The sequence below is a fragment of the Xyrauchen texanus genome, chromosome 3 (assembly GCF_025860055.1).
Source record: "Xyrauchen texanus isolate HMW12.3.18 chromosome 3, RBS_HiC_50CHRs, whole genome shotgun sequence".
NCBI lineage: Eukaryota > Metazoa > Chordata > Actinopteri > Cypriniformes > Catostomidae > Xyrauchen > Xyrauchen texanus.
In genome coordinates this window covers 56,906,616-56,919,265 of record NC_068278.1, presented here as the reverse complement: position 1 = coordinate 56,919,265, position 12,650 = coordinate 56,906,616, and the positions used below count along the sequence as shown (strand labels likewise).

Here is a 12,650-nt window from a genome sequence, read left to right as displayed (position 1 = left end):
AAAGATGGAGGAGTGAAAGTGAAGTAGAGGAAAAGAGGGAGGAATGAAGATATAGTTAATTGTTTAGGCCAAGGTTCTCGATCTCGTTATATATTATATTTTATCTTCTACAATGTGTTCACTGCTCTTTCAACATCTTGGCATTTCTTAGGATTAAGAGAATGATTGTGCATGCAGTGCATTTGCATGTAATATTCTTTGCAACATCCTGTCAATGTTATATATTGCAAAGTCAATTTAAAAAAGTTTGCTTGTACAATACAGTGTGGTGTGTTTTTCTATCCTCAATTGTTTGTATATCAGTATCAGAGTCCCCAAAGAGTCATTCAAGACGAGTTTGTTAACGCCGGAGTCCTCAAAGTGTCTATTAATTGGAGTGTGTGTAACGCCTGAGTCCTAGAAGAGTCTATTAAGTGGAGTGTGTGTAACGCCTGAGTCCCTCGAGCGTCTATTAATTGGAGTGTGTGTAACGCCTGAGTCCTCGAAGTGTCTATTAAGTGGAGTGTGTGTAACGCCTGAGTCCTCGAAATGTCTATTAATTGGAGTGTGTGTAACGCCTGAGTCCTCGAGCGTCTATTAATTGGAGTGTGTGTAACGCCTGAGTCCTCGAAGTGTCTATTAATTGGAGTGTGTAACGCCTGAGTCCTCGGCGTCTATTAATTGGAGTGTGTGTAACGCCTGAGTCCTCGGCGTCTATTAATTGGAGTGTGTGTAACGCCTGAGTCCTCGAGCGTCTATTAATTGGAGTGTGTAACGCCTGAGTCCTCGAGCGTCTATTAATTGGAGTGTGTGTAACGCCTGAGTCCTCGGCGTCATAGTGTGTACCTGAGTCTGGACATGTGGAGTGTAACGCCTGAGTCCTCGAATGTCTATTAATTGAGTGTGTAACGCCTGAGTCCTCGGCGTCTATTAAGTGGAGTGTGTGTAACGCCTGAGTCCTCGGCGTCTATTAATTGGAGTGTGTGTAACGCCTGAGTCCCTCGGCGTCTATTAAGTGGAGTGTGTGTAACGCCTGAGTCCTCGAATGTCTATTAATTGGAGTGTGTAACGTCCAGTGACATTGAGTGTGTGTAACGCCTGAGTCCTCAAATGTCTATTAAGTGGAGTGTGTAACGCCTGAGTCCTCGGCGTCTATTAAGTGGAGTGTGTGTAACGCCTGAGTCCTCGAATGTCTATTAAGTGGAGTGTGTAACGCCTGAGTCCTCGAAGTGTCTATTAAGTGGAGTGTGTGTAACGCCTGAGTCCTCGAGTGTCTATTAAGTGGAGTGTGTGTAACGCCTGAGTCCTCAATGTCTATTAATGGAGTGTGTAACGCCTGAGTCCTCGAAGTGTCTATTAAGTGGAGTGTGTGTAACGCCTGAGTCCTCGAAGTGTCTATTAAGTGGAGTGTGTGTAACGCCTGAGTCCTCGAAATGTCTATTAAGTGGAGTGTGTGTAACGCCTGAGTCCTCGAAGTGTCTATTAAGTGGAGTGTGTAACGCCTGAGTCCTCGAAGTGTCTATTAAGTGGAGTGTGTGTAACGCCTGAGTCCTCGAAATGTCTATTAAGTGGAGTGTGTGTAACGCCTGAGTCCTCGAAATGTCTATTAAGTGGAGTGTGTGTAACGCCTGAGTCCTCAGTGTCTATTAAGTGGAGTGTGTGTAACGCCTGAGTCCTCGAGCGTCTATTAAGTGGAGTGTGTGTAACGCCTGAGTCCTCGAAGTGTCTATTAAGTGGAGTGTGTGTAACGCCTGAGTCCCTCGAAATGTCTATTAAGTGGAGTGTGTGTAACGCCTGAGTCCTCAAATGTCTATTAAGTGGAGTGTGTGTAACGCCTGAGTCCTCGAAATGTCTATTAAGTGGAGTGTGTGTGTAACGCTGGAGTCCGCTTATAGTGTCGGTTTTGAGGGCTTTTACACTGGCAGTTTAGGATGGCATGAAAAGTTGTTAATGTGTCATGCGGACAGGTTTGGGGAGAAACGGAATACATGTAATGGGATTACGTATTTAAAATACAAAATATTAGTAATATTAGTTTTCCACTTTGTAGATCAAAGAGATTAATTTGCATTTTATTGTCATTTGTTTCTTTTAATATTCAGTGCTTTCAGATGGAAGGAATATTTATCCATATAAATGTGATCTTGTTTTAGAAACAACACTGCATAAGATATTTCAGTTTTTCAGAGAATGTATTTTTAACATGTGTATTTTGAGTTTTTATAGTCAAAACAAGTGAAAAAAAATCTACCAGTGCTGAAGTAATCCAAAGTATTTTGAATAAATTACTGACCTTGAGTAATCTAATGGTACATGTTACAAATTACATTTTCCAGCCTGTATTCTGTAATCTGTAGTGGAATACATTTCAAAGTAATCCTCCCAACCATGACATCAGCACTACCTGCAGGAGGTGGTTGGAGTTCGGTGTCAATAGATCTGTGGCATGAGTCACATGAGTGACACAGCAACCTGTACTTGGGGATGCACTTAGAAGTAAAATAACTAGCACATAAGTTTTTGCTGATTCAAGCACCGATGACATCATCAGTTGGTTGCAATATTGGTTCTCACTGCTGAATTTGGTTCAAACCATTTTTTTTTTCTTAAGGTTATACAGCAATTCAAGTTAATAGTGAGAAGAATTGTGGCTTGCCTGTCTAATTGTGGCATCTCAAAAGTCCAAATAAAAATTCAGTTGTCTAATCCTCAACCATGAAGAAACTGATATTTTACTTTCTAACAATGATATCTCTGTGCTGGCTTGTACATTTCTTGTCAATATGAGAACTTTGCATTGAAGCATGTTTCTGCCTACTTGGAATAAATTTTTTGTAGCATTTTCACCCTCTAATATTATTTAATTATCAAGTCCTAAAAGTTTGACTTGATCAGAGTTTGTGTATCACCACAAAGTCCTAAAAGTTTGACTTGATCAGAGTTTGTGTATGTCCCTAAAAGTGACATAAAAAATACTGTCCCTAAAGTGAAGGTAATTTGTCAGGTCTTTAAGGAAAGGTTTTATTGAAAATATCAAGTGATATTTGTAATGAGAGCATCTCCTGAAGTGCAGTCATGTTTTTCTTTTGTCTCTAGACCCTCTAGAAAGGGGTGTCCCCAAAGTTAGGGTATTCTGTCATACGACCTCATTTTGTGGTTAAGTAGGTATGTGTGTGTGTGTGTGTGTGCAATGAACTACTGATATATCAATGTGTGTATGTAGGGAAGATCTGATCTGGCTGTTTTGTCTTTGTGGCATCCCACTAGCCATGCAAATCTGCTCAGATTCAGGCCAATCATCGCTAAACACTCTCGTTTCTACTTTGACTTTTGTGTTTGTCCGTCAAACCATGTTCACAATCAAAACGGCCGATAAGTAAACCACACCAACAGCACAAGACCCTTTCATTAAGAGACTAGAACAACCGAATCCAATAAACAGTGAAGAATTTTATATCCATCATATGAAACCTGCAATATAGCCTACCACATGTGCAATAGATACATTTTTAGTTAATATTGTGTAAAAACTTGTTCTGTGATTTTTAAGTGTACAGAGATTCTCTCTAAACACGCACAGAGCTGCAGGTGGCAAGACAGACAGTCCAACTAATTTGATCCACCAATCAGAATGTTAATTTCAGACAAGATTGGATATTTGCTAACAATCATATTCTCAGTTTCAGTAAGGGGCGGGACATTTCCAGCATCTAATGATGATGCACACGCATCCCTGGAGTACACATAATTTGCTCTGTAAATGTATTTCCCTACTAAACAGATATATATATATATGGACTCCACAGTCTTGGACTCCACAAGATCTCTGAAGGTGTCCTGTGTTATCTGGCACCAAGATGCTAGCAGCGGATCCTGTAAGTTGCGAGGTGGGGCCTCCATGGGTTGGACTTTTTTGTCCAGCACATCCCATAAATGCTCAACTGGATTGAGGTCTGGGGAATCTGGAGGCCAATTCAATACCTTGAACTCTTTGTCTTGTTCCTCAAAGCATTCATGAACTATTTTTGCAGCACATTACCCTTCTGAAAGAGGCCACAGCCATCAGGGACCGTTGCCATGAAGGAGTGTACATGGTCTGCAACAATGTTTAGGTAGGTGGTACGTGTCAAAGTAACATCCACATGAATGCCGTGATTCATCAGACTAGGCAGGCCACCTTCTTCCATTTCTCCATGGTCCAGTTCTGATGCTCACGTGCCCATTGTAGGCACTTTCGGCGGTGGACAGGGGTCAGCATGGGGACTCTGACCAGTCTGCAGCTACGCAGCACCATACACAGCAAGCTGTGATGCACTGTGAGTTCTGACACCTTTCTATCGTGGCCAGCATTAAGTATTTCAGCAATTTGTGCTACAGTAGCTCTTCAGTGGGATTGGACCAGACGGGCTAGCCTTCACTCCCCACGTGCATCAATGAGCCTTGGGCATCCATGACCCTGTCAACGGTTCACCGGTTGACCTTCTTTGGTCCACTTTTGGTAGGTACTAACCACTGCATACCGGGAACACCCCACAAGACCTGCCGTTTTGGAGATGCTCTGAACCAGTCGTCTAGCCATCACAATTTGGCCCTTGTCAAAGTCGCTCAGATCCTTACGCTTGCCCATTTTTCCTGCTTCCATCACATTCAATTCAAGAACTGACTGTTCTCACTTGCTGCCTAATATATCCCACCCATTGACAGGTGCCGTTGTAACAAGATAATAAATGTTATTCACTTCACCTGTCAGTGGTTTTAATGTTGTGGCTGGTCAGTGTATGGTAATACAAGACAACGTGTTAAGGTAACGTGAACACTACTACTACACTTATATACAATGCTTTACAGTTTATTGCATATTATGTATGCATTTGTTTATTAATTAGAGTACTTTTTCATAGTAGCCTAATGAAAGTAACATTACTGACACCTATCATTTAAATACATATTAAACGCCATAGTGTACTGTACGTCATGCGAACAAGAAATTTACCCTGATATACATTTTGTAAGTCCATGTGGGTCTATAATTACATCAGTATTTTATTTATTTATTTAATTAATATTTTTTTTAATGGAAAAACTATATTTCTTGCACACTATGTACACTATATGTACTGTATATTTATTTATATTTTTGTATTTATTTTTTTTTTTATTTTTTTTTGTGGGGGGGTGCACCTCTACAGACACTACTACACCACTGTTTATATCCATCAGTTAAAGTTACTCACCAGAAAGTTCCCAAGGGTGCGAGCAAACTGCAGTGACAATCCTCAGGACGTTCTTTTTCAAAAGCGTGTGTGTGGTGCCCAGGTTTCCAAATCCCATCCGGCTTATTCCTTGGCATCTTCTCTCCTCCGTGTCTCTGTCATTGATTCTCCCTTTCCTGTTCTTCCATGCTTCGCTCTGTTTTTCTCTGTGTCTCAGTCGTGATCAATTCTGCACGGAGTGGCGTGTGCCGTTTTCCGGTGTGTGTGTGGATCCCATCTGTCCCTCTCTCGACCTCCGCTCAAGACCGTCAACTGTGGTGTATGAGCTCAGAGCCAGTGCATGTGTGTGTGTTTGTGTCCGTGTGTGGGAGAGGGAGGCAGCCAATGGGAGCGGGAGGGAGTGAGTGGAGTAAGCGCACGCGTAGACCTATCGGAACCGAATAAACAGAAGCGTTCATCTTCTCTTTATTCATCTCTCTCTCTCTCTCTCTCTCTCTCTCTCTCTCTCTATCTCTCTCTCTCTATGTTTCAGTTTAAAGAAATAAAACACCCAAAAATGAACATTCTGTTATTATTTACGCACCCTCATGTTGTTCCGAGCCTGCATGCTGTTGTCTGTTGCGTGGAACACCAAAGGAGAATTGTTGAAGAATCATCATGGTGCACTTTTCCGTGAGAATGACAACACACGACATAGTGACCACGTCTTTCAAGCTGCTAAAGAGACAGAACAAAAGTGAAACAGACTGGAAATTAAGTCATTATTCATTTAAGATTGTCCCTTCGACTCAAGCTGTCAAATCAAATATGACTTTATAATAGGGCTGGGTTTTGATACAGATTACCCCGGTTCAATTCAGATTCACAAGCTCTCTATTTGATCCAGTACTGATTCATTTGGGTTTTTTTGTTTATATGTATTTGTTTGATGTCATTGATGTTCAACCTGCACCATAGGTAGAATATTTGATGAGTTATATGAAGACATTTCTGTTCCTGACACAAAGCTATTGTATGGCATCAGAAAACTTTAGAATATAGTCGCAAGTCATATGAACACTTTACTGGTGCTTCCTGTCCTGTTTGGAGCTTGACTAAGGAGGGTCAAATATATAAAAATTAAATTAAGGCTGTCAATCGATTAAAAGTTTAAATTGATTGGTGTGCTGATTAATTAATTGAATTATCGCATATATAAATATTAGCTGAGAAAGCCCCTCAAATAACAAGAATTCAATATATAATGATGCAATAATTACAAATAATGTATATATATACACTCACCTAAAGGATTATTAGGAACACCTGTTCAATTTCTCATTAATGCAATTATCTAATCAACCAATCACATGGCAGTTGCTTCAATGCATTTAGGGGTGTGGTCCTGGTCAAGACAATCTCCTGAACTCCAAACTGAATGTCAGAATGGGAAAGAAAGTTGATTTAAGCAATTTTGAGCGTGGCATGGTTGTTGGTGCCAGACGGGCCGGTCTGAGTATTTCACAATCTGCTCAGTTACTGGGATTTTCACGCACAACCATTTCTAGGGTTTACAAGGAATGGTGTGAAAAGGGAAAAACATCCAGTATGCGTCAGTCCTGTGGGCTGAAAATGCCTTGTTGATGCTAGAGGTCAGAGGAGAATGGGCCGACTGATTCAAGCTGATAGAAGAGCAACTTTGCCTGAAATAACCACTCGTTACAACCGAGGTATGCAGCAAAGCATTTGTGAAGCCACAACACGCACAACCTTGAGGCGGATGGGCTACAACAGCAGAAGACCCCACCGGTACCACTCATCTCCACTACAAATAGGAAAAAGAGGCTACAATTTGCAAGAGCTCACCAAAATTGGACAGTTGAAGACTGGAAAAATGTTGCCTGGTCTGATGAGTCTCGATTTCTGTTGCGACATTCAGATGGTAGAGTCAGAATTTGGCGTAAACAGAATGAGAACATGGATCCATCATGCCTTGTTACCACTGTGCAGGCTGGTGGTGGTGGTGTAATGGTGTGGGGGATGTTTTCTTGGCACACTTTAGGCCCCTTAGTGCCAATTGGGCATCGTTTAAATGCCACGGCCTACCTGAGCATTGTTTCTGACCATGTCCATCCCTTTATGGCCACCATGTACCCATCCTCTGATGGCTACTTCCAGCAGGATAATGCACCATGTCACAAAGCTCGAATCATTTCAAATTGGTTTCTTGAACATGACAATGAGTTCACTGTACTAAAATGGCCCCCACAGTCACCAGATCTCAACCCAACAGAGCATCTTTGGGATGTGGTGGAACGGGAGCTCAGTGCCCTGGATGTGCATCCCACAAATCTCCATCAACTGCAAGATGCTATCCTATCAATATGGGCCAACATTTCTAAAGAATGCTTTCAGCACCTTGTTGAATCAATGCCACGTAGAATTAAGGCAGTTCTGAAGGCTGAAAGGGGTCAAACACAGTATTAGTATGGTGTTCCTAATAATCCTTTAGGTGAGTGTATATATATATATATATATATATATATATATATATATATATATATATATATATATATATATTATAAAAAAATAATAATATTCAGATAATTGAAATTGAAAAGTTTCACATTAATGTGGCAGAAGAGTTACGGAGCGTCTCACTTTGGATGCGTTGTGTTATAAATAGTGCTGTCAATCGTTAAACAATTTTAATCGAATGAATTACATGGTGTCCGATTAATTAATCGTGATTAATCGCATATAAAAATATTTGCTGAGAAAGCCCCTCATATAACAATAATTCAATATATAAAGATTATACACATTTATATCAATATATAATTATACATAGTTATCTTTAAATATTTAAAAATTATATATATATATATATATATATATAAACAAATACAAAATATTCAGATAATTAAAATGCATTACATTCTTGTGGCAGAAGAGTTCATCATTGATAAGACGATACAAAAAGCGTCTTTAGAATACAATGTATTGTTTATTACCATATTATTGATCATTAATAAATCATTGACACACAGTTCACAGCAATCCATTACACAAGTGAATTTGTCAATCAGTTGGAGATTTATTATGAGGGCTTGTTTAAGGACCCGTCAATTTCAGCAAGCATCAGACATACTTGTGTAGCGTCTCAGGTGCGTTGCGTCATAAACATAATATTTTTAGGTCACTGTGTCAAGTTAAATATAGTTTAATACTTAGAACACATCTTGAGATCCCTTAGATCGGATTTGCGCTCCATCAAATGTTTTGAATGCAAGAACGTTACGTATGTTTGTGTTGTTCTGTCTGGTTGTTTTCTTCACTGTATAAACTGTGCGTTGCTCATAGAGCTGAAATTTCAATAACTGCCCTCTGGAGTAAACAGGTGGTACTACAAGCTTGCATTTCTCGAGGAATCTTCCTTATTATGGAGTGATTAATTGCGTAAATGTTTTTAACATGTTAATTCAGTGCGATTATTTTGTATATAACACGTTAAAACAATTAACGCAAATAATCGCTCCATGGAAGCGCAGCGTAGTTCTAGCGGGGAGACCAGCAGGTGTACATCATCACATCATTATCTGGGTAACTCAGCCAATCGCACATAAGCCATTGCTTTATAAGTCTGCTCACTATCTATCACATTGCGGTTTTAGTGTGCTAACACTGCAACCTCCACCACCCCACCACCACAAGTTGAGCCCTGTCCCGCAGGGGGGTAGGCTCCTCGCCCCTGCCTCCTATCTCCGGCAGGACATGTCGGTTCCGGGTACAACTCCCTCGGACTGCCGGACGGGGCCTACGCCAAAGAGAGAGACATAACCTCCCGTTTTACATCTATCAAATAAATGGCATCTCAAACTTCACTCAAGCCTGCGTGTCTTCCCGATAGAAATAATAAGAAAGATTACTCGATTCCTTAAATCGACAGCCCTAGTTATAAACATAAAATGTTTGGTCACTGTGTGAAGTTACACATAGTTTGAAACTTAGGAAAACACGTCTTGAGATCCCGAAGTTCAGATTTGCGCTCCATCAAGATGTGTTTTGAATGCCAGAATGTGCCCTTGTCTTGTGCTGAAGTGTTGGTTTGTTCTCAGTATAAGCTGCAGTTTGCCTATAAAGCTGGAGCTTACTGCCCCCCGGAGAAAACAGGTGGTACTTCAAGCTTGAATTACTCAGGAATCTTCCTTATTACGGTCCGGGGCCATAATTAATTGCGTAAAAAAAATGTAACACGTTATTTTTTATATAAATAATCGCACTAAACAACTACGTTAAATTGACAGCCCTAAATTAAATCTTTAGATAAATTGTTAAATATTTACATTAATCGTATTAAAATCGGTAAAAGTATTTCATCATTAAATCCCTACATAAATCAATAAATGTTTTCCATGCATTAATAGCTTTGCATCCATCTTTAACTTAACACTAGCTTATGGATGATCTTTCATTCATGCATAAGCTCTTTTTTTACTTTCTAAATGTGAAAATTCCATTCCATGGGGCCTCCTGCCAGTAGAGGGCGATGTTGCGGGCTGTTATTCTATGAACATGCTCTACACGGATGGCTTACGCTTTGCACACCATCTACGTGTTTATATTAGCGTCTCCCGCTGAACATGCACCTCCCGAGAACGTGTAAGGGGTAAGACAGGGTGGTGGATGCCTTGAATTGGGACCCCTTTGATATTGGGGGGCCTGGACTCCAGCCCATGTGCGCCCCTGCTAACTAAGGGTCCATTCACACAGAATGCGTACTTGTTTTGAAAAAGCTTCAAGCGGCACAACGAATGGCACAGCATGCATGCGTCTGAAGTTTTAAAAAGTAAAAGTTTGCTTAACTTGACACAATGTCTTAGAAACGCCAAACTCATAGCACGAGATGCTGAGACGTGTCACAACGGACATCAAACACATTAATCTAGCCCTTGTTTGCATAGAAAAACTTTTACTCTACTGTTATGAACTGTTGTTGTATGGAAAACAGCTGTGTGAATATTCTTCAAAAATTCCCCTTTTTGTGTTCCATGGGCATAATTCAAACGTAAACATTCACCTTATGAGTCAATAAAATACTGTGTGTGTGTGTGTGTGTGTGTGTGTTGTGTGTGTGTGTGTGAGCGTGTATTTATCACTTTGTGGGGACCAAATGTCCCCATAAGGATAGTAAAACCCGAAATTTTTGACCTTGTAGGGACATTTTGTCGGTCCCCATGAGGAAAACAGCTTATAAATCATACTAAATTATGTTTTTTGAAAATGTAAAAATGCAGAAAGTTTTCTGTGAGGGTTAGGTTTAGGGGTAGGGTTAGGTTTAGGGGATAGAATATAAAGTTTGTACAGTATAAAAACCATTATGTCTATGGAAAGTCCCCATAAAACATGGAAACACAACGTGTGTGTGTGTGTGTGTGTGTGTGTGTGTGTGTGTGTGTGTGTGCGCGCACGTGCCTGGCCATTTAATAAAAAAAAAAGAGGATGCTGGAGTTGCACTGGAGCAGCATGTAGAGATACTGTTGAAGGCTCATGATGATGAGTAGGAGGAGGTGAGAGGAGGGGAAGGGAGGCGCAGGAACATCAGACAGGAAGATATCAGGGTCATCGTCTGGGGCAGGTGAGAAAGAGGAAGTGTCGATAAAAAGAGGAAAAATAAAAGCCACCAGGAACGAGTGTAGCAGGTGGAAGTGATGAAGGGTGAACTAAGGACAATATAAAGTTATGAGGAAGAATATTAAGTCACATTTATAAGATGTGTTGGAATTCAAGCAGCATAAGGTGAAATTCTTGCCTTGGCCAGATGAGGGCAACTAGGAAACAATCACAATGAATTTGGGACTAGATATAGAATAGTTCACACAAAAATGCTAATTCTGTCATCATTTAATCACCCTCGTGTTGTTCCAAACCATATGACTTTAGACATGCATAGACTCCTTGCAGCGTGCATGCATCAAACTATCTCAAACTTGATTCATGATCATTTTAGAAATTTAAAATATAACCTTAGAAAAAGTTTTATTCAACATGGAGAGGTCTCCCTAATGGGGGCTGCCATGTTTTTGGACACTTATACGTATGGGTTAAATTAATCATGGCTGACTGTAAAAAATTCATTTCTACAATGACATCAGTAACAGAAAACTTGATATCCAAGATGATACAAACAAAAAAGTATAAATGCACCATTAAATACTACTTTAATATTACAATTTATTTATTTTTAAGTTTAGCTTTTAGCAAAAAAAAAAAAAAACTAAAAAAAAAAAAGTTTTTAAAAAAATAAATATTGTAAAACACCTTTAAAGGTATAGTTCAGCCAAAAATGAAAATTCTCTCATCATTTACTCACCCTCATGCCATCCCAGATTCATATGAATAATTTTTTCTGCTAAACACAAACTAACATTTTTAGAAGAATATTTAGTCTCTATTGGTCCTCACAATGCAAGTGAATGGTGACCAAAACTCCAAAATGCACATAAAGGCAGCATAAAGGTAATCCCTACGACTCCAGTGGTTAAAACCATATCTTCTGACGTGATATGATATGTGTGTGTGAGAAACAGATCGATAGTTTAAGTTATTTTTTGCTGTAAATTTTCCTCCCTGCCCTGTAGCAGGAGATATGTATGAAGAATGTGAATTGCCAAAATCAAAAGAAGAAAAAAGTGAAAGTGGATATTTATAGGACAAAAGGTGTGTTTCTCACACACACCTATCATATTTCTTCTTAAAACATGGCTTAAACCACTGGTGTTATATGGATTACTTTTATGCTGCCTTTATATGCTTTTTGGAGCTTCAAAAGTCTGGTCATAATTCGCTTGCACTGTAAGGACCCACAGAGCTGAGATATTCTTCTAAAAATCTTTGTTTTGTGTTCAACAGAAAAAAGAAAGTCATACACATCTAGGATGGCATGAGGGTGAGTAAATGATGAGAGAATTTTCATTTTGGGGTGAACTGTCCCTTTAAATGCATTGCGAATGCTGTTTCATTTTGACTGTAAAGTTTTTATGCAGATTCACTGACTGAGGTATTTTAAACATATTAATGATTTAAATGAAATGAAACGAAATTCAAATTAGAAGCCTCAGTTTGTATTATAGCTACTGTATGTAGGAGAGTCACCTCTCTAACAACTTTATCTGTCATAATCACTCACTTTCACAGATAAAACTCAATTTGAAGACCCCAGCTCACAACACGTCTTAAAGGCTTGATTAAAGTTTATTTAGGTTTTTACAACAGAATGTTAAGACCGTCTGGGAATAACTTTTGATGTCTTTGACATCTGCTTAATGGTGTATGATGCCTTTATTCTGTCTTGACTCTTTCTTCAACGCCTCTAAAGCCAAATCATCGCTGTCATCTCATCTTCTGATGAAAGTGTTTCCTTTATCGCTCTCTTACCTGATACGACTCAGACAACCTCATTTCCGTCTCAAACTCTCA

General features: G+C 39.6%; 1 protein-coding gene across 4 annotated transcripts in view; it reads right to left on the bottom strand.

Moving 5' to 3' along the window:
• The window catches only part of LOC127622923 (mucin-5AC-like), a 184,120-nt gene extending 178,646 nt beyond the window's left edge, over positions 1–5,474 (bottom strand). For all 4 annotated transcript variants that reach the window (XM_052097098.1, XM_052097108.1, XM_052097114.1 and 1 more), the window contains exon 1: positions 5,214–5,474. The gene's annotated coding sequence lies outside the window, so the exon portion shown is untranslated. The remainder of the gene's footprint in view (positions 1–5,213) is intronic.
• Positions 5,475–12,650: the final 7,176 nt, after the last annotated feature.